This window comes from Cervus elaphus, chromosome 1, assembly GCF_910594005.1.
Source record: "Cervus elaphus chromosome 1, mCerEla1.1, whole genome shotgun sequence".
Classification (NCBI taxonomy): domain Eukaryota; kingdom Metazoa; phylum Chordata; class Mammalia; order Artiodactyla; family Cervidae; genus Cervus; species Cervus elaphus.
Window position 1 is genome coordinate 7,837,420 of NC_057815.1, and position 23,593 is coordinate 7,861,012.

A 23,593-nucleotide genomic window follows, 5' to 3' on the forward strand; every position below is an offset into this window, starting at 1 on the left:
GCATAAAAAATCTGAAAAATACGAGGAGCATGAAAAGGTTTGAAAAATACGAGGAGAGAAAAGGTGTGAAAAATATGAAGAGTATGAAAAGGCCTGAAAAATAGGAGTAGCAGAAAAAGATCTGAAAAATATGAAGAGCCTGAAAAGGTGCGAAAAATATGAAGAGCATGAAAAGGTGTGAAAAATACGAGTAGCATGAAACGGTGTGAAATATACGTCGAACATGAAGAGGTGTGAAAAATACGAGCAGCACGAGAAGGTGTGAAAAAGAGGAGGAGCTTGAAAAGGTGTCAAAAATATGAAGAGCATGAAAAGGGGTCAAAAATATGAGTAGAATGTAAAGGTGAGAAAAATAAGAGGAGCATGTATCAGTATGAAAAATATGAGGAGCATGAAATGCTGTGAAAAATATGATCAGCATGAAAAGGTGTGAAAAACATGAGGAGCATGTAAAGGTGTGAAAAATATGAGGAGCATGACGGTCTGAAAAATATGAGGAGCATGAAACGGTCTGAAAAATATGAGGAGCATGAAAAACTGTCAAAAATATGAGGAGCATGAAACGCTGAGAAAAATATGAAGAGCATGAAAAGGTGTGAAAAATACGAGGAGCATGAAAAGGCGTGAAAAATACGAGGAGCATGAAAAGTCCTGAAAAATAGGAGAGGATGAAAAGGCCTGCAAAATAGGAGGAGCATGAAAAGCTCTGAGAAATACAAGGAGCATGAAAAGCTCTGAAAAATAGGAGGAGCATGAAAAGGTCTGAAAAATAGGAGGAGCATGAAAAGGTCTGAAAAATAGGAGGAGCATGAAAAGGTGTGAAAAATAGGAGGAGCACGAAAAGTTGTGAAAAATATGAAAGCATGAAACTGTGTGAAAAATTTGAAGAGCTTCAAAAGTTGTCAAAAATATGAGGAGCATGAAAAGGTGTCAAAAATATGAGCAGCATGAAACGTTATGAAAACATGAAGAGGATGAAACTGTGTGAAAAATATGAAGGGCTTCAAAAGTTGTCTAAAATGTGAAGAGCATGAAAAGGTGTCAAAAATATGAGCAGCATGAAAAGGTGTGAAAATTATAAAGGCATGAAAAGGTGTCAAAAACATGAGGGGCATGTAAAGGTGTGAATAATATGAGTAGCATGAATCTGCATGAAAAATATGAGGAGCATGAAACGGTATGAAAAATTTGAAGAGCATGAAAAGGTGTGAAATATATGGGGACCATGAAAAACTGAGAAAAATAAGAGGAGCATGAACGGTCAGAAAAATATGAGGAGCATGAAACTGTCTGAAATATAAGAGGAGCATGAAACACTCTGATAAATACGAGGAGCATGAAAAGGTGTCTAAAATATGAGGAGCATGAAACAGTGTGAAAAATATGAACAGCATGAAAAGGTGTGAAAAATACGAAGAATATGAAAAGGTGTGAAAAGCACGAAGCCCATGAAATGGTGTGAAAAATACGAAGAGCATGAAAAGCTGTGAAAAATCCGAGGAGCATGAAAAGGTCTGAAAAATACGAGGAGCATGAAAAGGTTTGAAAAATACGAGGAGCATGAAAAAGTCTGAAATATACGAGGAGCATGAAAAGGTTTGAAAAATACGAGGAGCATGAAAAAGTCTGAAATATACGAGGAGCATGAAAAGGTCTGAAAAATACGAGGAGCATGAAAAGGTGTCAAAAATATGAAGAGCATGAAAAGGTGTCAAAAATATGAGGAGCAGGAAAGGTGGAAAAATATGAAGAGCATGAAAAGGAGTCAAAAATATGAGGAGAATATAAAGGTGTGAAAAATATGAGGATAACAAAACTGAATCAAACACGTGTTTGTTCAGCGAGGTCAGGACTCCTGCCTATTTGGGAGGGACAACTCAGGATTCTCCTCGAGGCTTGGCAGGGCAATTAGGACGCCTCTCCAGCTGTGGCGGGAGACCAAGGGTCCCTTTCCACGTACCGCAGGAATCCTGGGACTCCTATCAAGTTTGACGAGGAGTCAGGCATCGTCTCCTTTGGAGGCACTGATCTCCCCGTACCTCTGGAGTTTTCAAAGGATGTGAGTCTTCCGGTTGCGATGGGGTGGGGAACTATGTCTTTCTCTGTGGTCTCCACAGTGGATTCAGACATCCTTTCCTCTTGGGAGATGCAAGACGAGACTGCATTCAAGTCACTGCAGGGATATCCAGCCTTATTTCAAGGCAGGGCATCCCCGTGTCCATTCCACTTGAGGCCGCAAACTCAGGGTCCCTGGCACATACCTAGAGCTGAGAGAAGCCTCCTCTTGAGGTGCTTGTGGTAATGTGGTATTCCTCTGGAGTTGAAGCCATGGCCTACCCTCTCATCTCGAGTTGATTTTTGGTACACGGAGCTCTTTCGTGTTGCTACACTGACCTCAGAATCTCTCTAGCCTTGAAACAGTGTTCATGGGGATTCTCTGGAGTGCCATCAAGGAAATCAAGGCTCCTTTCATGTGTGATGTGCAACACGGAATTGCTCTGCATGCAGTGCAGGAAAATGGGGCCTCATCTCGTGGCGAGGGGGAAGTCTCATGGTTTCTCTCGAGTTGCGGCGGGAACCTGGGGTATATTCTCGAGTTACGACGGGGATGGCCCTTCCACACACGTGTTTGTTCAGCGACGTCAGGACTCCTGCCTAGTTGCGAGGGACAATTCTTGATTCTCCTCGAGGCTTGGCAGGGCAATTGGGACGCCTCTCCAGCTGAGGCGGGAGACCAAGTGTCCCTTTCCACGTGCCACAGAAATCCTGGGACTCCTATCAAGTTTCACGAGGAGTCAGGCATCGTCTCCTTTCGAGGCACTGATCTCTGCGTACCTCTGGACTTTTGAAAGGATGTGAGGCCTCCGGTCGCGATGAGGTAGGGAACTAGGTCTTTCTCTTTGTCTCCACAGGGGATTCAGACATCCTTCCGTCTTCGGAGATGCAAAACGAGCCTTCATTCAAGTCACTGCAGGGATATCCGGCCTTATTTCGAGTCAGGGCATCGCGGTGTCCATCCACTTGAGGCCGCAAACTCAGGGTCCCTCTCACATACCTAGAGCTGAGAGAAGCCTCCTCTTGAGGTGCTTGTGGTAAGGTGGTATTCCTCTGTAGTCGAAGCCAGGAACTAACTTCTCATCTCAAGTTGATTTTTGGTCCACGGAGCTCTTTTGTGTTGCTACAGTGACCTCAGGATCCCTCTAGCCTTGAAACAGTGTTCTTGGGGTTTGTCTGGAGTGCCATCAAGGAAATCAAGGTTCCTTTCATGTGTGATGTGCAACACGGAATTGCTCTGCACGCAGTGCAGGGGAATCGGGCCTAATCTCACGGCGAGGGGGAAGTCTCATGGTTTTTCTTGAGTTGAGGCGGGAACCTGGGGTATATTCTCGAGTTACGACGGGGATGGCCCTTCCACACACGTGTTTGTTCAGCGACGTCCGGACTCCTGCCTAGTTGCGAGGGACAACTCGGGATTCTACTCGAGGCTTGCCAGGGCAATTGGGACGCCTTTCCAGAGGAGGCGGGAGACCAAGTGTGCTTTCCACGTGCCACAGGAATCGTGGGACTCCTATCAAGTTTCACGATGAGTCAGGCATCGTGTACTTTTGAGGCATTGATCTCCACATACGTTTGGAGTTTTCAAAGGACATGAGCTCTCCGGGCGCGATGAGGTGGGTAACTAGGTCTTTCTCTGTGGTCTCCACAGGGAATTCAGTCATCCTTTCGTCTTACGAGATGCAAGACGAGCCTGCATTCAAGTCACAGCAGGGATATCCGAACTTATTTCGAGTCAGGGCATCGCGGTGTCCATTCCACTTGAGGCCACAAACTCAGGGTCCCTATCACATAGCGAGAGCTGAGAGAAACCTCCTCTTGAGATCCTTGTGGTAAGGTGGTATTCCTCTGGAGTTCAAGCAAGGGACTAACCTCTCATTTCGAGTTGAATTTTGTTCCACGGAGTTCTTTCTTGTTGCTACAGTGACCTCAGGATCCCTCCAGCCTTGAAACAGTGTTCTTGGGGTTTCTCTGGAGTGCCATCAAGGAAATCAAGACTCCTTTCATGTTGATGTGCCGCAGGAAATTGCTCTGCACGCAGTGCAGGGGAATCGGTCCTCATCTCGTGGCGAGGCGGAAGTCTCATGGTTTTTCTCGAGTTGCGGCGGGAACTTGGGGTGTATTCTCGAGTTACGCCGGGGATGGCCCTTCCACACTTGTGTTTATTCAGCAACGTCAGGAAACCTGCCTAGTTGTGAGGGAGAACTCGGGATTCTCCTCGAGGCTTGGCAGGGCAATTGGGATGCCTCTCCAGCTGAGGCAGGATACCAAGGGTCCCTTTCCACCTGCCACCGGAATCCTGGGACTCCTATCAAGTTTCACGAGGAGTCAGGCATCGTCTCCTTTTGAGGCATTGATCTCCACGTACCTCTGGAGTTTTCAAAGGATGTGAGGCCTCCGGTCGCGAAGGTGGGGAACTAGGTCTTTCTCTGTGGTCTCCACAGGGGATTCAGACATCCTTCCGTCTTGGGAGATGCAAGACGAGCCTGCATTCAAGCCACTGCAGGGATATCCAGCCTTATTTCGAGTCAGGGCATCTCGGTATCGATCCCATTTGAGGCCCCACAATCAGGGTCCCTCTCACATACCTAGAGCTGAGAGAAGCCTCCTCTTGAGGTCCTTGTGGCAAGGTGGTATACCTCTGGAGTCGAAGCCAGGGACTAACCTCTCATCTCGAGTTGATTTTTGGTCAAGGGAGCTCTTCCGTGTGGCTACAGTGACCTCAGGATTCCTCAAGCATTGAAAAAGTGTTCTTGGGGTTTCTCTGGAGTGCCATCAAGGAAATCAAGGCTCATTTCATGTGTGATGTGCAACAAGGAATTGCTCTGCATGCAGTGCAGGGGAAACGGGCCTCATCTCTCGGCGTGGGGGAAGTCTCATGGTTCTTCTCGAGTTGCGGCGGGAAACTGGAATATATTCTCGAGTTGCGTCGGGGATGGCCCTTCAACACACGTGTTTGTTCAGCGACGTCAGGACTCCTGCCTAGTTGCCAGGGACAACTCGTGATTCTCCTGGAGGCTTGGCAGGGCAATTGGGACCCCTCTCCAGCTGAAGCGGGAGACCAAGGGACCCTTTCCACATGCCACAGGAATCCTGGGACTCCTATGAAGTTTCACGGGAATCAGGCATCGTCTCCTTTGGAGGCACTGATCTCCGCGTACCTCTGGAGTTTTCAAAGGATGTTAGACCTCCGCTCGCGATGAGGTGGGGATCTAGGTCTTTCTATGTGGTCTCCACAGGGGATTCAGACATGCTTTCGTCTTGGGAGATGCAAGACGAGCCTGCATTCAACTCACTGCAGGGATATCCGGCCTTATTTCGAGTCAGGGCATCCACGTGTCCATTCCACTTGAGGCCGCAAAATCAGGGACCCTCTCACATACCTAGACCTGAGAGAAGCCTCCTCTTGAGGTGCTTGTGGTATGGTGGGATTCCTCTGGAGTCGAAGCCAGGGACAAAACTCTCATCTCGTATTGATTTCTGGTCCACGGAGCTCTTTCGTGTTGCTACAGTGACCTCAGGATCCCTCTTGCCTTGAAACAGTCTTCTTGCGGTTTCTCTGGAGTGCCATCAAGGAAATCAAGGCTCATTTCATGTGTGATGTGCAACACGGAATTGCTCTGCATGCAGTTCAGGGGAAACGGACGTCATCTCACGGCGAGGGGGAAGTATCATGGATTTTCTCGAGTTGTGGCGGGAACCTGAGCTATATTCTCGAGTTACGAGGGGGATGGCCCTTCCACACACGTGTTTGTTCAGCGACGTCAGGACTCCTGCCTAGTTGCGAGGGACAACTCGGGATTCTCCTCGAGGCTTGGCAGGGCAATTGGGACGCCTCTCCAGCAGAGGCGGGAGACCAAGCGTCCCTTTCAACGTGCCACAGGAATCGTGGGACTCCTATCAAGTTTCACGAGGAGTCAGGCATCGTCTCCTTTGGAGGCACTGATCTCCGCGTACCTCTGGAGTTTTCAAAGGATGTGAGGCCTCCGGTCGCGATGAGGTGGGGAACTAGGTCTTTCTCTGCGGTCTCCACAGGGGATTCAGACATCCTTTCGTCTTGGGAGATGCAAGACGAGCCTGCATTCAAGTCACTGCAGGAATATCCGGCCTTATTTCGAGTCAAGGCATCACGGTGTCCATTCCACTTGAGGCCGAAAACTCAGGGTCTCTCTCACATACCTAGAGCTGAGAGAAGCCTCCTCTTGAGGTGCTTGTGGTAAGGTGGTATTCCTCTGGAGTCGAAGCCAGGGACTAACCTCTCATCTCGAGTTGATTTTTGGTCCACGGAGCTGTTTCGTGTTGCTCCAGTGACCTCAGGATCCCTCTAGCCTTGAAACAGTGTTCTTGGCGTTTCTCTGAAGTGCTATCAAGGAAATCAAGGCTCCTTTCATGTGTGATATGCAACCCGGAATTGCTCTGCACGCAGTGCAGGGGAATCGGGCCTCCTCTCCCGGCGAGGGGGAAGTCTCATGGTTTTTCTCGAGTTGTGGCGGGAACCTGGGGTATATTCTCGAGTTACGACGGGGATGGCCCTTCCACACACGTGTTTGTTCAGCGACGTCAGGACTCCTGCCTAGTTGCGAGGGACAACTCGGGATTCTCCTCGAGGCTTGGCAGGGCAATTGGGACGCCTCTCCAGCTGAGGCAGGAAACCAAGGGTCCCTTCCCACGTGCCACTGGAATCCTGGGACTCCTATCAAGTTTCACGAGGAGTCAGGCATCGTCTCCTTTGGAGGCACTGATCTCCGCGTACCTCTGGAGTTTTCAAAGGATGTGAGGCCTCCGGTCGCAATGAGGTGGGGAACTAGGCCTTTCTCTGTGGTTTCCACAGGGGATTGAGACGTCCTTTCGTCTTGGGAGATGCAAGACGAGCCTGCATTCAAGTCACTGCAGGGATATCCGGCCTTATTTCGAGTCAGCGCATCGCGGTGTCTATTCCACGTGAGGCCGCAAACTCAGGGTCCCTCTCACATACCTAGAGCTGAGAGAAGCCTCCTCTTGAGGTGCTTGTGGTAAGGTGGTATTCCTCTGGAGTCGAAGCCAGGGACTAACCTCTCATCTCGAGTTGATTTTTGGTCCACGGAGCTCTTTCGTGTTGCTACAGTGACCTCAGGATCCCTCTAGCCTTGAAACAGTGTTCTTGGGTTTTCTCTGCAGTGCCATCAAGGAAATCAAGGTTCCTTTCATGTGTGATGTGCAACACGGAATTGCTCTGCACGCAGTGCAGGGGAATCTGGCCTCATCTGGCGGCGAGGGGGAAGTCTCATGGTTTTTCTCGAGTTGCGGCGGGAACCTGGGGTATATTCTCGAGTTACGACGGGGATGGCCCTTCCACACAGGTGTTTGGTCAGCGACGTCAGGACTCCTTCTTAGTTGCGAGCGACAACTCGGGATTCTCCTCGAGGCTTGGCAGGGCAATTGGGACGCCTCTCCAGCTGAGGCGGGAGACCAAGGGTCCCTTTCCACGTGCAATAGGAATCCTGGGACTCCTATCAAGGTTCACGAGGTGTCAGGCATCGTCTCCTTTGGAGACACTGATCTCCACGTACCTCTGGAGTTTTCAAAGGATGTGAGGCCTCCGGTCGCGATGAGGTGGGGAACTAGGTCTTTCTTTGTGGTCTCCACAGGGGATTCAGACATCCCTTCGTCTTGGGAGATACAAGACGACCCTGCATTCAAGTCACTGCAGGGATATCCGGCCTTATTTCGAGTCAGGGCATCGCGGTGTCCATTCCACTTAATCCCGCAAACTCAGGGTCCCTCTCACATACCTCGAGCTGAGAGAAGCCTCCTCTTGAGGTTCTTGTGGTAAGATGGTATTCCTCTGGAGTCGAAGCCCGGGAATAACCTGTCATCTCGAGTTGATTCTTGGTCCACGGAGCTCTTTCATGTTGCTACAGTGACCTCAGGATCCCTCTAGCCTTGAAAAACTGTTCTTGGGGTTTCTCTGGAGTGCCATCAAGGAAATCAAGGTTCCTTTCATGTGTGATGTGCAACACGGAATTGCTCTGCACGCAGTGCAGCGGAATCGGGCCTCATCTCGCGGCGAGGGGGAAGTCTCATGGTTTTTCTCGAGTTGCGGCGGGAACCTGGGGTATATTCTCGAGTTACGATGGGGATGGCCCTTTCACACACATGTTTATTCGGCGTCGTCAGGACTCCTGCCTAGTTGCGAGGGACATCACGGGATTCTCCTCGAGGCTTGGCAGGGCAATTGGGACGCCTCTTCAGCTGAGGCGGGAGACCAAGGGTCCCTTTCCACGTGCAACAGGAATCCTGGGACTCCTATCAAGGTTCACGAGGAGTCAGGCATCGTCTCCTTTGGAGGCACTGATCTCCGCGTACCTCTGGAATTTTCAAAAGATGTGAGGTCTCCGGTCGCGATGAGGTGGGCAACTAGGTCTTTCTCTGTGGTCTCCACAGGGGATTCAGATATCCTTTCGTCTTCTGAGAAGCAAGACGAGCCTGCATTCACGTCAGTGCAGGGATATCCGGCCTTATTTCGAGTCAGGGCATCCCCGTGTCCGTTCCACTTGAAGCCGCAAATTCAGGGTCCCACTCCCATACTTAGAGCTGAGAGAAGCCTCCTCTTGAGGTGCTTGTGGTAAGGTGGTATTCCTCTGGCTTCGAAGCCAGGGACTAACCTCTCATCTCGAGTTGATTCTTGGTCCACGGAGCTCTTTCGTGTTGCTACAGTGACCTCAGGATCCCTCTAGCCTTGAAACCGTGTTCTTGGGGTTTCTCTGGAGTGCCATCAAGGAAATCAAGGCTCTTTTCCTGTGTGATGTGCAACACGGAATTGTTCTGCATGCAGTGCAGGGGAATCGGGCCTCATCTGGCGGCGAGGGAGAAGTCTCATGGTTTTTCTCGAGTTGCGGCGGGAACCTGGGGTATATTCTCGAGTTACGACGGGGATGGCCCTTCCACACACGTGTTTGCTCAGCGAAGTCAGGACTCCTGCCTAGTTGCGAGGGACAACTCGGGATTCTCCTCGAGACTTGGCAGGGCAATTGGGACGCCTCTCCAGCTGAGGCGGGAGACCAAGGGTCCCTTTCCACGTGCCACAGGAATCCTGGGACTCCTATCAAGGATCACGAGGAGTCAGGCATCATCACCTTTGGAGGCACTGATCTCCGCGTACCTCTGGAGTTTTCAAAGAATGTGAGGCCTCCGGTCGCAATGAGGTGGGGAACTAGGTCTTTCTCTGTGGTCTCCACAGGGGATTCAGACATCCTTTCGTCTTGGGAGATGCAAGACGAGCCTGCATTCAAGTCACTGCAGGAATATCCAGCCTTATTTCGAGTCAGGGCATCGCGGTGTCCATTACACTTGAGGCCGCAAACTCAGGGTCCCTCTCAAATACCTAGAGCTGAGAGAAGCCTCCTCTTGAGGTGCTTGTGGTAAGGTGGTATTCCTCTGGAGGCGAAGCCAGGGAATAACCTCTCATCTCGAGTTGATTTTTGGTCCACAGAGTTCTGTCGAGTTGCTACAGTGACCGCAGGATCCCTCTAGCCTTGAAACAGTGTTCTTGGGGTTTCTCTGGAGTGCCATCAAGGAAATCAAGGCTCCTTTCATGTGTGATGTGCAACACGGAATTGCTCTGCACGCAGTGCAGGCGGATTGGGCCTCATCTCGCGACGAGGGGGAAGTCTCATGGTTTTTCTCGAGTTGTGGCGGGAACCTGGGGTATATTCTCGAGTTACGACGGCGATGGCCCTTCCACACACGTGTTTGTTCAGCGACGTCCGGACTCCTGCCTAGTTGCGAAGGACAACTCGGGATTCTCCTCGAGGCTTGGCAGGGCAATTGGGATGCCTCTCCAGCTGAGGCGGGAGACCAAGGGTCCCTTTTCACGTGCCACAGGAATCCTGGGACTCCTATCAAGGTTCACGAGGTGTCAGTCATCGTCTCCCTCGGAGGCACTGATCTCCCCGTACCTCTGGAGTTTTCAAAGGATGTGAGGCCTCCAGTCGCGATGAGGTGGGGATCTAGGCCTCTCTCTGTGGTTTCCACAGGGGATTCAGACATCCTTTCCTCTTGGGAGATGCAAGACGAGCCTGCATTCAAGTCATTGCAGGGATATCTGGCCTTATTTCGAGTCAGGGCATCGCGGTGTCCTTTCCACTTGACGCTGCAAACTCAGGGTCCAACTCACATACCTAGAGCTGTGAGAAGCCTACTCTTGAGGTGCTTGTTGTAAGGTGGTATTCCTCTGGAGGCGAAGCCAGGGAATAACCTCTCATCTCGAGTTGATTTTTGGTCCACGGAGCTCTTTCGTGTTGCTACGGTGACCTCAGGATCCCTCTAGCCTTGAAACAGTGTTCTTGGGGTTTCTCTGGAGTGCCATCAAGGAAATCAAGGCTCCTTTCATGTGTGATGTGCAACAGGGAATTGCTCTGCACGCAGTGCAGGGGAGTTAGGCCTCATCTCGCGGCGAGGGGGAAGTCTCATGGTTTTTCTCGAGTTGTGGCGGGAACCTGGGGTATATTCTCGAGTTACGACGGGGATGGCCCTTCCACACACGTGTTTGTTCAGCGACGTCAGGACTCCTGCCTAGTTGCGAAGGACAAGTTGGGATTCTCCTCGAGGCTTGGCAGGGCAATTGGGACGCCTCTCCAGCTGAGGCAGGAAACCAAGGGTCCCTTCCCACGTGCCACTCTAATCCTGGGACTCCTATCAAGTTTCACGAGGAGTCAGGCATCCTCTCCTTTGGAGGCACTGATCTCCGCGTACCTCTGGAGTTTTCAAAGGATGTGAGGCCTCCGGTCGCAATGAGGTGGGGAACTAGGCCTTTCTCTGTGGTTTCCACAGGGGATTGAGACGTCCTTTCGTCTTGGGAGATGCAAGACGAGCCTGCATTCAAGTCACTGCAGGGATATCCGGCCTTATTTCGAGTCAGCGCATCGCGGTGTCTATTCCACGTGAGGCCGCAAACTCAGGGTCCCTCTCACATACCTAGAGCTGAGAGAAGCCTCCTCTTGAGGTGCTTGTGGTAAGGTGGTATTCCTCTGGAGTCGAAGCCAGGGACTAACCTCTCATCTCGAGTTGATTCTTGGTCCACGGAGCTCTTTCGTGTTGCTACAGTGACCTCAGGATCCCTCTAGCCTTGAAACAGTGTTCTTGGGTTTTCTCTGCAGTGCCATCAAGGAAATCAAGGTTCCTTTCATGTGTGATGTGCAACACGGAATTGCTCTGCACGCAGTGCAGGGGAATCTGGCCTCATCTGGCGGCGAGGGGGAAGTCTCATGGTTTTTCTCGAGTTGCGGCGGGAACCTGGGGTATATTCTCGAGTTACGACGGGGATGGCCCTTCCACACAGGTGTTTGGTCAGCGACGTCAGGACTCCTTCTTAGTTGCGAGCGACAACTCGGGATTCTCCTCGAGGCTTGGCAGGGCAATTGGGATGCCTCTCCAGCTGAGGCGGGAGACCAAGGGTCCCTTTCCACGTGCAATAGGAATCCTGGGACTCCTATCAAGGTTCACGAGGTGTCAGGCATCGTCTCCTTTGGAGGCACTGATCTCCGCGTACCTCTGGAGTTTTCAAAGGATGTGAGGCCTCCGGTCGCGATGAGGTGGGGAACTAGGTCTTTCTTTGTGGTCTCCACAGGGGATTCAGATATCCCTTCGTCTTGGGAGATGCAAGATGACCCTGCATTCAAGTCACTGCAGGGATATCCGGCCTTATTTCGAGTCAGGGCATCGCGGTGTCCATTCCACTTAAGCCCGCAAACTCAGGGTCCCTCTCACATACCTCGAGCTGAGAGAAGCCTCCTCTTGAGGTTCTTGTGGTAAGATGGTATTCCTCTGGAGTCGAAGCCCGGGAATAACCTGTCATCTCGAGTTGATTCTTGGTCCACGGAGCTCTTTCATGTTGCTACAGTGACCTCAGGATCCCTCTAGCCTTGAAAAACTGTTCTTGGGGTTTCTCTGGAGTGCCATCAAGGAAATCAAGGTTCCTTTCATGTGTGATGTGCAACACGGAATTGCTCTGCACGCAGTGCAGGGGAATCGGGCCTCATCTCGCGGCGAGGGGGAAGTCTCATGGTTTTTCTCGAGTTGCGGCGGGAACCTGGGGTATATTCTCGAGTTACGACGGGGATGGCCCTTTCACACACATGTTTGTTCGGCGACGTCAGGACTCCTGCCTAGTTGCGAGGGACATCACGGGATTCTCCTCGAGGCTTGGCAGGGCATTTGGGACGCCTCTTCAGCTGAGGCGGGAGACCAAGGGTCCCTTTCCACGTGCAACAGGAATCCTGGGACTCCTATCAAGGTTCACGAGGAGTCAGGCATCGTCTCCTTTGGAGGCACTGATCTCCGCGTACCTCTGGAGTTTTCAAAGAATGTGAGGCCTCCGGTCGCAATGAGGTGGGAACTAGGTCTTTCTCTGTGGTCTCCACAGGGGATTCAGACACCCTTTCGTTTTGGAAAATGCAAGACGAGCCTGCATTCAAGTCACTGCAGGGATATCCGCCCTTATTTCGACTCAGGGCATCGCGGTGTACATTCCACTGGAGGCAGCAAACTCAGGGTCCCTCTCACATTCCTAGAGCTGAGAGTAGTCTCGTCTTGAGGTGCTTGTGGTAAGGTGGGATTCCTCTGGAGTCGAAGCCAGGGACTAACCTCTCATCTCGAGTTGATTTTTGGTCCACGGAGCTCTTTCTTGTTGCTACAGTGACCTCAGGATCCCTCTAGCCTTGAAACACTGTTCTTGGGGGTTCTCTGGAGTGCCATCAAGGAAATCAAGGCTCCTTTCCTGTGGGATGTGCAACATGGAATTGCTCTGCACGCAGTGCAGGGGAGTCGGGCCTCATCTGGCGGCGAGGGGGAAGTCTCATGGTTTTTCTCCAGTTGCGGTGGGACCCTGGGGTATATTCTCGAGACGATGATGGCCCTTCCACACACGTGTTTCTTGAGCGACGTCAGGACTCCTGCCTAGTTCCGAGGGACAACTCGGGATTCTCCTCGAGGTTGGCAGGGCAATTGGAACGCCTCTCCAGCTGAGGCGGGAGACCAAGGGTCCCTTTCCACGTGCCACAGGAATCCTGGGACTCCTATCAAGTTTCACGAGGAGTCAGGCATCGTCTCCTTTGGAGGCACTGATCTCCGCGTACCTCTGGAGTTTTCAAAGGATGTGAGGCCTCCGGTCGCGATGAGGTGGGCAACTAGGTCTTTCTCTGTGGTCTCCACAGGGGATTCAGACACCCTTTCTTCTTGGGAGATGCAAGACGAGCCTGCATTCAAGTCACTGCAGGGATATCCGGCCTTATTTCGAGTCAGGGCATCGCGGTGTCCATTCCACTTGAGGTCGCAAACTCAGCGTCCCTCTCACATACCTAGAGCTGAGAGAAGCCTCCTCTTGAGGTGCTTGTGGTAAGGTGGTATTCCTCTGGAGTCGAAGCCAGGGACTAACCTCTCATCTCGAGTTGATTTTTGGTCCACGGAGCTCTTTCGTGTTGCCTCAGTGACCACAGGATCCCTCTAGCCTTGAAACAGTGTTCTTGGGGTTTCTCTGGAGTGCCATCAAGGAAATCAAGGCTCCTTTCATGTGTGATGTGCAATACGGAATTGCTCTGCATGCAGTGCAGGCGAATCGGGCCTCATCTCGCGGCGAGGGGGAAATCTCATGGTTTTTCTCGAGTTGTGGCGGGAACCTGGGGTATATTCTCGAATTACAACGGGGATGGCACTTCCACACACGTTTTTGTTCAGCGACGTCAGGACTCCTGCCTAGTTGCGAGGGACAACTCGGGATTCTCCTCTTGGCTTGGCAGGGCAATTGGGATGCCTCTCCAGCTGAGGCAGGAGACCAAGGGTCCCTTTCCACGTGCCACAGGAATCCTGGGACTCCTATTAAGTTTCACGAGGAGTCAGGCAACGTCTCCTTTGTAGGCACTGATCTCCGCGTACCTCTGGAGTTTTCAAAGGATGTGAGGCCTCCGGTCGCGATGAGATGGGGAACTAGGTCTTCCTCTGTGGTCTCCACAGGGGATTCAGACATCCTTTCGTCTTGGCAGATGCAAGACGAGCCTGCATTCAAGTCACTGCAGGGATATCCGGCATTATTTTGAGGCAGGGCATCGCGGTATCCATTCCACTTGAGGCCGCAAACTCAGGCTCCCTCTCACATACCTAGAGCTGATTGAAGCCTCCTCTTGAGGTGCTTGTGGTAAGGTGGGATTCCTCTGGATTCGAAGCCAGGGACTAACCTCTCATCTCGAGTTGATTTTTGGTCCACGGAGCTCTTTCAAGTTGCTACACTGACCTCAGGATCCCTCTAGCCTTGAAACAGTGTTCTTGGGGTTTCTCTGGAGTGCCATCAAGGAAATGAATGCTACTTTCATATGTGATGTGCAACACGGAATTGCTCTGCACGCAGTGCAGGGGAATCGAGCCTCATCTCGCGGCGAGGGGGAAGTTTCATGGTTTTTCTCGAGTTGCGGCGGGAACCTGGGGTATATTCTCGAGTTACGACGGGGATGGCCCTTCCACACACGTGTTTGTTCAGCGACGTCAGGACTCCTGCCTATTTGCGAGGGACAACTCGGGATTCTCCTCGAGGCTTGGCAGGGCAATTGGGACGCCTCTCCAGCTGAGGAGGGAGACCAAGGGTCCCTTCGTGCTACAGGAATCCTGGGACTCCTATCAAGTTTCACGAGAAGTCAGGCATCGTCTCCTTTGGAGGCACTGATCTCCGCCCACCTCTCGAGTTTTCAAAGGATGTGAGGCGTCCGGTCGCGATGAGGTGGGGAACTAGGTCTTTCTCTGTGGTCTCCACAGGGGCTTCAGACATCCTTTCGTCTTGGGAGATGCAAGAGGAGCCTTCATTCAAGTCACTGCAGGGATATCTGGCCTTATTTCGAGTCAGGGCATCCCCGTGTCCATTCCACTTGAGGCCGCAATCTCACGGTCCCTCTCACATACCTAGAGCTGAGAGAAGCCTCCTCTTGAGGTGCTTGTGGTAAGGTGGAATTCCTCTGGAGACGAAGCCAGGGACTAACCTCTCATCTCAAGTTGATTTTTGGTCCACGGAGCTCTTTCGTGTTGCTACAGTGACCTCAGGATCCCTCTCGCCTTGAAACCGTGTTCATGGGGTTTCTCTGGAGTGCCATCAAGGATACCAAGGCTCCTTTCATGTGTGATGTGCAACACGGAATTGCTCTGCACGCAGTGCAGGGGAATCGGACCTCAACTCGCGGCGAGGGGGAAGTCTCATGGTTATTCTCGATTTGCGGCGGGAACCTGGGGTATATTCTCGAGTTACGACGGGATGGCCCTTCCACACACGTGTTTGTTCAGCGACGTCAGGAGTATTGCCTAGTTGCGAGGGACAACTCGGGATTCTCCTTGAGGCTTGGCAGGGCAATTGGGACCCTTCTCCAGCTGAGGCGGGAGACCAATGGTCCCTTTCTACGTGCCACAGGAATCCTGGGACTCCTATCAAGTTTCACGAGGAGTCAGGCATCGTCTTCTTTGGAGGCACTGATCTTCGCCCACCTCTCGAGTTTTCAAAGGATGTGAGGCCTCCGGTCGCGATGAGGTGGGGAACTAGGTCTTTCTCTGTGGTCTCCACAGGGGATTCAGACATCCTTTCGTTTTGGAAGATGCAAGACGAGCCTACATTCAAGTCACTGCAGGGATATCCGGCCTTACTTCGAGCCAGGTCATCGCGGTGTCCATTACACTTGAGACCGCAAACTCAGGCTCCCGTCATATACATAGAGTTGAGAGAAACCTCATCTTGAGGTGCTTGTGTTAAGGTGGTATTCCTCTGGAGTCGAAGCCAGGGACTAACCTCTCATTTCGACTTGATGTTTGGTCCACGGAGCTCTTTCGTGTTGCTACAGTGACCTCAGGATCCCTCTAGCCTTGAAACAGTGTTCTTTGGTTTCTCTGGAGTGCCATCAAGGAAATCAAGGCTCTTTCATGTGTGATGTGCAACACAGAATTGCTCTGCACGCACTGCAGGTTAATCGGGCCTCATCTCGCGGCGAGGGGGAAGTTTCATGGTTTTTCTCGAGTTGCGGTGGGAACCTGGGGTATATTCTCGAGTTCCGACGGGGATGGCCCTTCCACACACGTGTTTGTTCAGCGACGTCAGGACTCCTGCCTAGTTGCGACGGACAACTCGGGATTCTCCTCGAGGCTTGACAGGGCAATTGGGACGCCTCTCCAGCGGAGGAGGGAGACCAAGGGTCCCTTCTTGCCACAGGAATCCTGGGACTCCTATCAAGTTTCACGAGGAGTCAGACATCGTCTCCTTTGGAGGCACTGATCTCCGCGTCCCTCTGGAGTTTTCAAAGGATGTGAGTCCTCCGGTCGCGATGAGATGGGGAACTAGGTCTTTCTCTGTGGTCTCCACAGGGGCTTCAGACATCCTTTCGTCTTGGGAGATGCAAGAGGAGCCTGCATTCAAGTCACTGCAGGGATATCTGGCCTTATTTCGAGTCAGGGCATCCCCGTGTCCATTCCACTTGAGGCCGCAATCTCAGGGTCCCTCTCACATACCTAGAGCTGAGAGAAGCCTCCTCTTGAGGTGCTTGTGGTAAGGTGGGATTCCTCTGGAGACGAAGCAAGGGACGAACCTCTCATCTCAAGTTGATGTTTGGTCCACGGAGCTCTTTCGTGTTGCTACAGTGACCTCAGGATCCCTCTCGCCTTGAAACCGTGTTCTTGGGATTTCTCTGGAGTGCCATCAAGGATACCAAGGCTCCTTTCATGTGTGATGTGCCACACGGATTTGCTCTGCACGCAGTGCAGGGGAATTGGGCCTCAACTCGCGGCGAGGGGGAAGTCTCATGGTTATTCTCGATTTGCGGCGGGTACCTGGGGTATATTCTTGAGTTACGACGATGATGGCCCTTCCACACACGTGTTTGTTCAGCGACGTCAGGAGTATTGCCTAGTTGCGAGGGACAACTCTGGATTCTCCTTGAGGCTTGGCAGGGCAATTGGGACACCTCTCCAGCTGAGGCGGGAGACCAAGTGTCCCTTTCCACGTGCCACAGGAATCCTGGGACTCCTATCAAATTTCACGAGGAGTCAGGCATCGTCTTCTTTGGAGGCACTGATCTCCGCCCACCTCTCGAGTTTTCAAAGGATGTGAGGCCTCCGGTCGCGATGAGGTGGGGAACTAGGTCTTTCTCTGTGGTCTCCACAGGGGATTCAGACATCCTTTCGTTTTGGGAGATGCAAGACGAGCGTGCATTCAAGTCACTGCAGGGATATCCGGCCTTATTTCGAGTCAGGTCATCGCGGTGTCCATTCCACTTGAGACCGCAAACTCAGGCTCTCGTCACATACAGAGAGTTGAGAGAAACCTCCTCTTGAGGTGCTTGTGTTAAGGTGGTATTCCTCTGGAGTCGAAGCCAGGGACTAACCTCTCATCTCGAGTTGATTTTTGGTCCACGGAGCTCTTTCGTGTTGCTACAGTCACCTCAGGATCCCTCTAGCCTTGAAACAGTGTTCTTTGGATTCTCTGGAGTGCCATCAAGGAAATTAAGGTTCCTTTCATGTGTGATGTGCAACACAGAATTGCTCTGCACGCAGTGCAGGGGAATCGAGCCTCATCTCGCGGCGAGGGGGAAGTCTCATGGTTTTTCTCGAGTTGCGGCGGGAATCTGGGGTATATTCTCGAGTTACGACGGGGATGGCCCTTCCACACACGTGTTTGTTCAGCGACGTCAGGACTCCTGCCTAGTTGCGAAGGACAACTCGGGATTCTCCTCGAGGCTTGGCAGGGCAATTGGGACGCCTCTCCAGCTGAGGCGGGAGACCAAGGGTCCCTTACCACGTTTCACAGGGATCCTGGGACTCCTATCAATATTCACGATGAGTCAGGCATCGTCTCCTTTGGAGGCACTGATCTCCGCGTACCTCTGGAGTTTTCAAAGGATGTGAGGCATCCGGTGGTGATGAGGTGGGGAACTAGGTCTTTCTCTGTGGTCTCCACAGGGGATTCAGACATCCTTTCGTCTTGGGAGATGCAAGACGAGCCTGCATTCAAGTCACTGCAGGGATATCCGGCCTTATTTCGAGTCAGGGCATCGCGGTGTCCATTCCACTTGAGGCCACAAATTCAGGGTCCCTCTCACATACCTAGAGCTGAGAGAAGCCTCCTCTTGAGGTGCTTGTGGTAACGGGGGATTCCTCTGGAGTCGAAGTCAGGGACTAACCTCTCATCTCGAGTTGATTTTTGGCCCACGGAGCTCTTTCGTGTTGCTACAGTGACCTCAGCATCCCACTAGCCTTGAAACAGTGTTCTTGGGGTTTCTCTGGAGTGCCATCAAGGAAATCAAGGCTCCTTTCATGTGTGATGTCCAACACGGAATTGCTCTGCACGCACTGCAGGGGAATCGGGCCTCATCTCGCGGCGAGGGGCAAGTCTCATGATTTTTCTCGAGTTGCAGCGGGAATCTGGGGTATATTCTCGAGTTACGACGGGGATGTCCCTTCCAAACACGTGTTTGGTCAGCGACGTCAGGACTCCTGCATAGTTGCGAGGGACAACTCGAGATTCTCCTCGAGGCTTGGCAGGGCAATTTGGATGCCTCTCCAGCTGAGGCGGGAGACCAAGGGTCCCTTTCCACGTGCCACAGGAATCCTGGGACTCCTATCAAGTTTCACGAGGAGTCAGGCATCGTCTCCTTTGGAGGCACTGATCTCCGCGTACCTCTGGAGTTTTCAAAGGATGTGAGGCCTCCGGTCGCGATGAGGTGGGCAACTAGGTCTTTCTCTGTGGTCTCCACAGGGGATTCAGACACCCTTTCTTCTTGGGAGATGCAAGACGAGCCTGCATTCAAGTCACTGCAGGGATATCCGGCCTTATTTCGAGTCAGGGCATCGCGGTGTCCATTCCACTTGAGGTCGCAAACTCAGCGTCCCTCTCACATACCTAGAGCTGAGAGAAGCCTCCTCTTGAGGTGCTTGTGGTAAGGTGGTATTCCTCTGGAGTCGAAGCCAGGGACTAACCTCTCATCTCGAGTTGATTTTTGGTTCACGGAGCTCTTTCGTGTTGCCTCAGTGACCACAGGATCCCTCTAGCCTTGAAACAGTGTTCTTGGGGTTTCTCTGGAGTGCCATCAAGGAAATCAAGGCTCCTTTCATGTGTGATGTTCAATACGGAATTGCTCTGCACGCAGTGCAGGCGAATCGGGCCTCATCTCGCGGCGAGGGGGAAATCTCATGGTTTTTCTCGAGTTGTGGCGGGAACCTGGGGTATATTCTCGAATTACAACGGGGATGGCACTTCCACACACGTTTTTGTTCAGCGACGTCAGGACTCCTGCCTAGTTGCGAGGGACAACTCGGGATTCTCCTCGAGGCTTGGCAGGGCAATTGGGATGCCTCTCCAGCTGAGGCGGGAGACCAAGGGTCCCTTTCCACGTGCCACAGGAATCCTGGGACTCCTATTAAGTTTCACGAGGAGTCAGGCAACGTCTCCTTTGTAGGCACTGATCTCCGCGTACCTCTGGAGTTTTCAAAGGATGTGAGGCCTCCGGTCGCGATGAGATGGGGAACTAGGTCTTCCTCTGTGGTCTCCACAGGGGATTCAGACATCCTTTCGTCTTGGCAGATGCAAGACGAGCCTGCATTCAAGTCACTGCAGGGATATCCAGCATTATTTTGAGGCAGGGCATCGCGGTATCCATTCCACTTGAGGCCGCAAACTCAGGCTCCCTCTCACATACCTAGAGCTGATTGAAGCCTCCTCTTGAGGTGCTTGTGGTAAGGTGGGATTCCTCTGGATTCGAAGCCAGGGACTAACCTCTCATCTCGAGTTGATTTTTGGTCCACGGAGCTCTTTCAAGTTGCTACACTGACCTCAGGATCCCTCTAGCCTTGAAACAGTGTTCTTGGGGTTTCTCTGGAGTGCCATCAAGGAAATGAATGCTACTTTCATATGTGATGTGCAACACGGAATTGCTCTGCACGCAGTGCAGGGGAATCGAGCCTCATCTCGCGGCGAGGGGGAAGTTTCATGGTTTTTCTCGAGTTGCGGCGGGAACCTGGGGTATATTCTCGAGTTCCAACGGGGATGGCCCTTCCACACACGTGTTTGTTCAGCGACGTCAGGACTCCTGCCTAGTTGCGAGGGACAACTCGGGATTCTCCTCGAGGCTTGGCAGGGCAATTGGGACGCCTCTCCAGCTGAGGAGGGAGACCAAGGGTCCCTTCGTGCTACAGGAATCCTGGGACTCCTATCAAGTTTCACGAGGAGTCAGGCATCGTCTCCTTTGGAGGCACTGATCTCCGCCCACCTCTCGAGTTTTCAAAGGATGTGAGTCCTCCGGTCGCGATGAGGTGGGGAACTAGGTCTTTCTCTGTGGTCTCCACAGGGGCTTCAGACATCCTTTCGTCTTGGGAGATGCAAGAGGAGCCTTCATTCAAGTCACTGCAGGGATATCTGGCCTTATTTCGAGTCAGGGCATCCCCGTGTCCATTCCACTTGAGGCCGCAATCTCACGGTCCCTCTCACATACCTAGAGCTGAGAGAAGCCTCCTCTTGAGGTGCTTGTGGTAAGGTGGAATTCCTCTGGAGACGAAGCCAGGGACTAACCTCTCATCTCAAGTTGATTTTTGGTCCACGGAGCTCTTTCGTGTTGCTACAGTGACCTCAGGATCCCTCTCGCCTTGAAACCGTGTTCATGGGGTTTCTCTGGAGTGCCATCAAGGATACCAAGGCTCCTTTCATGTGTGATGTGCAACACGGAATTGCTCTGCACGCAGTGCAGGGGAATCGGGCCTCAACTCGCGGCGAGGGGGAAGTCTCATGGTTATTCTCGATTTGCGGCGGGAACCTGGGGTATATTCTCGAGTTACGACGGGAATGGCCCTTCCACACACGTGTTTGTTCAGCGACGTCAGGAGTATTGCCTAGTTGCGAGGGACAACTCGGGAGTCTCCTTGAGGCTTGGCAGGGCAATTGGGACCCTTCTCCAGCTGAGGCGGGAGACCAATGGTCCCTTTCTACGTGCCACAGGAATCCTGGGACTCCTATCAAGTTTCACGAGGAGTCAGGCATCGTCTTCTTTGGAGGCACTGATCTTCGCCCACCTCTCGAGTTTTCAAAGGATGTGAGGCCTCCGGTCGCGATGAGGTGGGGAACTAGGTCTTTCTCTGTGGTCTCCACAGGGGATTCAGACATCCTTTCGTTTTGGAAGATGCAAGACGAGCCTACATTCAAGTCACTGCAGGGATATCCGGCCTTACTTCGAGCCAGGTCATCGCGGTGTCCATTACACTTGAGACCGCAAACTCAGGCTCCCGTCATATACATAGAGTTGAGAGAAACCTCATCTTGAGGTGCTTGTGTTAAGGTGGTATTCCTCTGGAGTCGAAGCCAGGGACTAACCTCTCATTTCGACTTGATGTTTGGTCCACGGAGCTCTTTCGTGTTGCTACAGTGACCTCAGGATCCCTCTAGCCTTGAAACAGTGTTCTTTGGTTTCTCTGGAGTGCCATCAAGGAAATCAAGGCTCTTTCATGTGTGATGTGCAACACAGAATTGCTCTGCACGCACTGCAGGTTAATCGGGCCTCATCTCGCGGCGAGGGGGAAGTTTCATGGTTTTTCTCGAGTTGCGGTGGGAACCTGGGGTATATTCTCGAGTTCCGACGGGGATGGCCCTTCCACACACGTGTTTGTTCAGCGACGTCAGGACTCCTGCCTAGTTGCGACGGACAACTCGGGATTCTCCTCGAGGCTTGACAGGGCAATTGGGACGCCTCTCCAGCGGAGGAGGGAGACCAAGGGTCCCTTCTTGCCACAGGAATCCTGGGACTCCTATCAAGTTTCACGAGGAGTCAGACATCGTCTCCTTTGGAGGCACTGATCTCCGCGTCCCTCTGGAGTTTTCAAAGGATGTGAGTCCTCCGGTCGCGATGAGATGGGGAACTAGGTCTTTCTCTGTGGTCTCCACAGGGGCTTCAGACATCCTTTCGTCTTGGGAGATGCAAGAGGAGCCTGCATTCAAGTCACTGCAGGGATATCTGGCCTTATTTCGAGTCAGGGCATCCCCGTGTCCATTCCACTTGAGGCCGCAATCTCAGGGTCCCTCTCACATACCTAGAGCTGAGAGAAGCCTCCTCTTGAGGTGCTTGTGGTAAGGTGGGATTCCTCTGGAGACGAAGCAAGGGACGAACCTCTCATCTCAAGTTGATGTTTGGTCCACGGAGCTCTTTCGTGTTGCTACAGTGACCTCAGGATCCCTCTCGCCTTGAAACCGTGTTCTTGGGATTTCTCTGGAGTGCCATCAAGGATACCAAGGCTCCTTTCATGTGTGATGTGCCACACGGATTTGCTCTGCACGCAGTGCAGGGGAATTGGGCCTCAACTCGCGGCGAGGGGGAAGTCTCATGGTTATTCTCGATTTGCGGCGGGTACCTGGGGTATATTCTTGAGTTACGACGATGATGGCCCTTCCACACACGTGTTTGTTCAGCGACGTCAGGAGTATTGCCTAGTTGCGAGGGACAACTCTGGATTCTCCTTGAGGCTTGGCAGGGCAATTGGGACACCTCTCCAGCTGAGGCGGGAGACCAAGTGTCCCTTTCCACGTGCCACAGGAATCCTGGGACTCCTATCAAATTTCACGAGGAGTCAGGCATCGTCTTCTTTGGAGGCACTGATCTCCGCCCACCTCTCGAGTTTTCAAAGGATGTGAGGCCTCCGGTCGCGATGAGGTGGGGAACTAGGTCTTTCTCTGTGGTCTCCACAGGGGATTCAGACATCCTTTCGTTTTGGGAGATGCAAGACGAGCGTGCATTCAAGTCACTGCAGGGATATCCGGCCTTATTTCGAGTCAGGTCATCGCGGTGTCCATTCCACTTGAGACCGCAAACTCAGGCTCTCGTCACATACAGAGAGTTGAGAGAAACCTCCTCTTGAGGTGCTTGTGTTAAGGTGGTATTCCTCTGGAGTCGAAGCCAGGGACTAACCTCTCATCTCGAGTTGATTTTTGGTCCACGGAGCTCTTTCGTGTTGCTACAGTCACCTCAGGATCCCTCTAGCCTTGAAACAGTGTTCTTTGGATTCTCTGGAGTGCCATCAAGGAAATTAAGGTTCCTTTCATGTGTGATGTGCAACACAGAATTGCTCTGCACGCAGTGCAGGGGAATCGAGCCTCATCTCGCGGCGAGGGGCAAGTCTCATGGTTTTTCTCGAGTTGCGGCGGGAATCTGGGGTATATTCTCGAGTTACGACGGGGATGGCCCTTCCACACACGTGTTTGTTCAGCGACGTCAGGACTCCTGCCTAGTTGCGAAGGACAACTCGGGATTCTCCTCGAGGCTTGGCAGGGCAATTGGGACGCCTCTCCAGCTGAGGCGGGAGACCAAGGGACCCTTACCACGTTTCACAGGGATCCTGGGACTCCTATCAATATTCACGATGAGTCAGGCATCGTCTCCTTTGGAGGCACTGATCTCCGCGTACCTCTGGAGTTTTCAAAGGATGTGAGGCATCCGGTGGTGATGAGGTGGGGAACTAGGTCTTTCTCTGTGGTCTCCACAGGGGATTCAGACATCCTTTCGTCTTG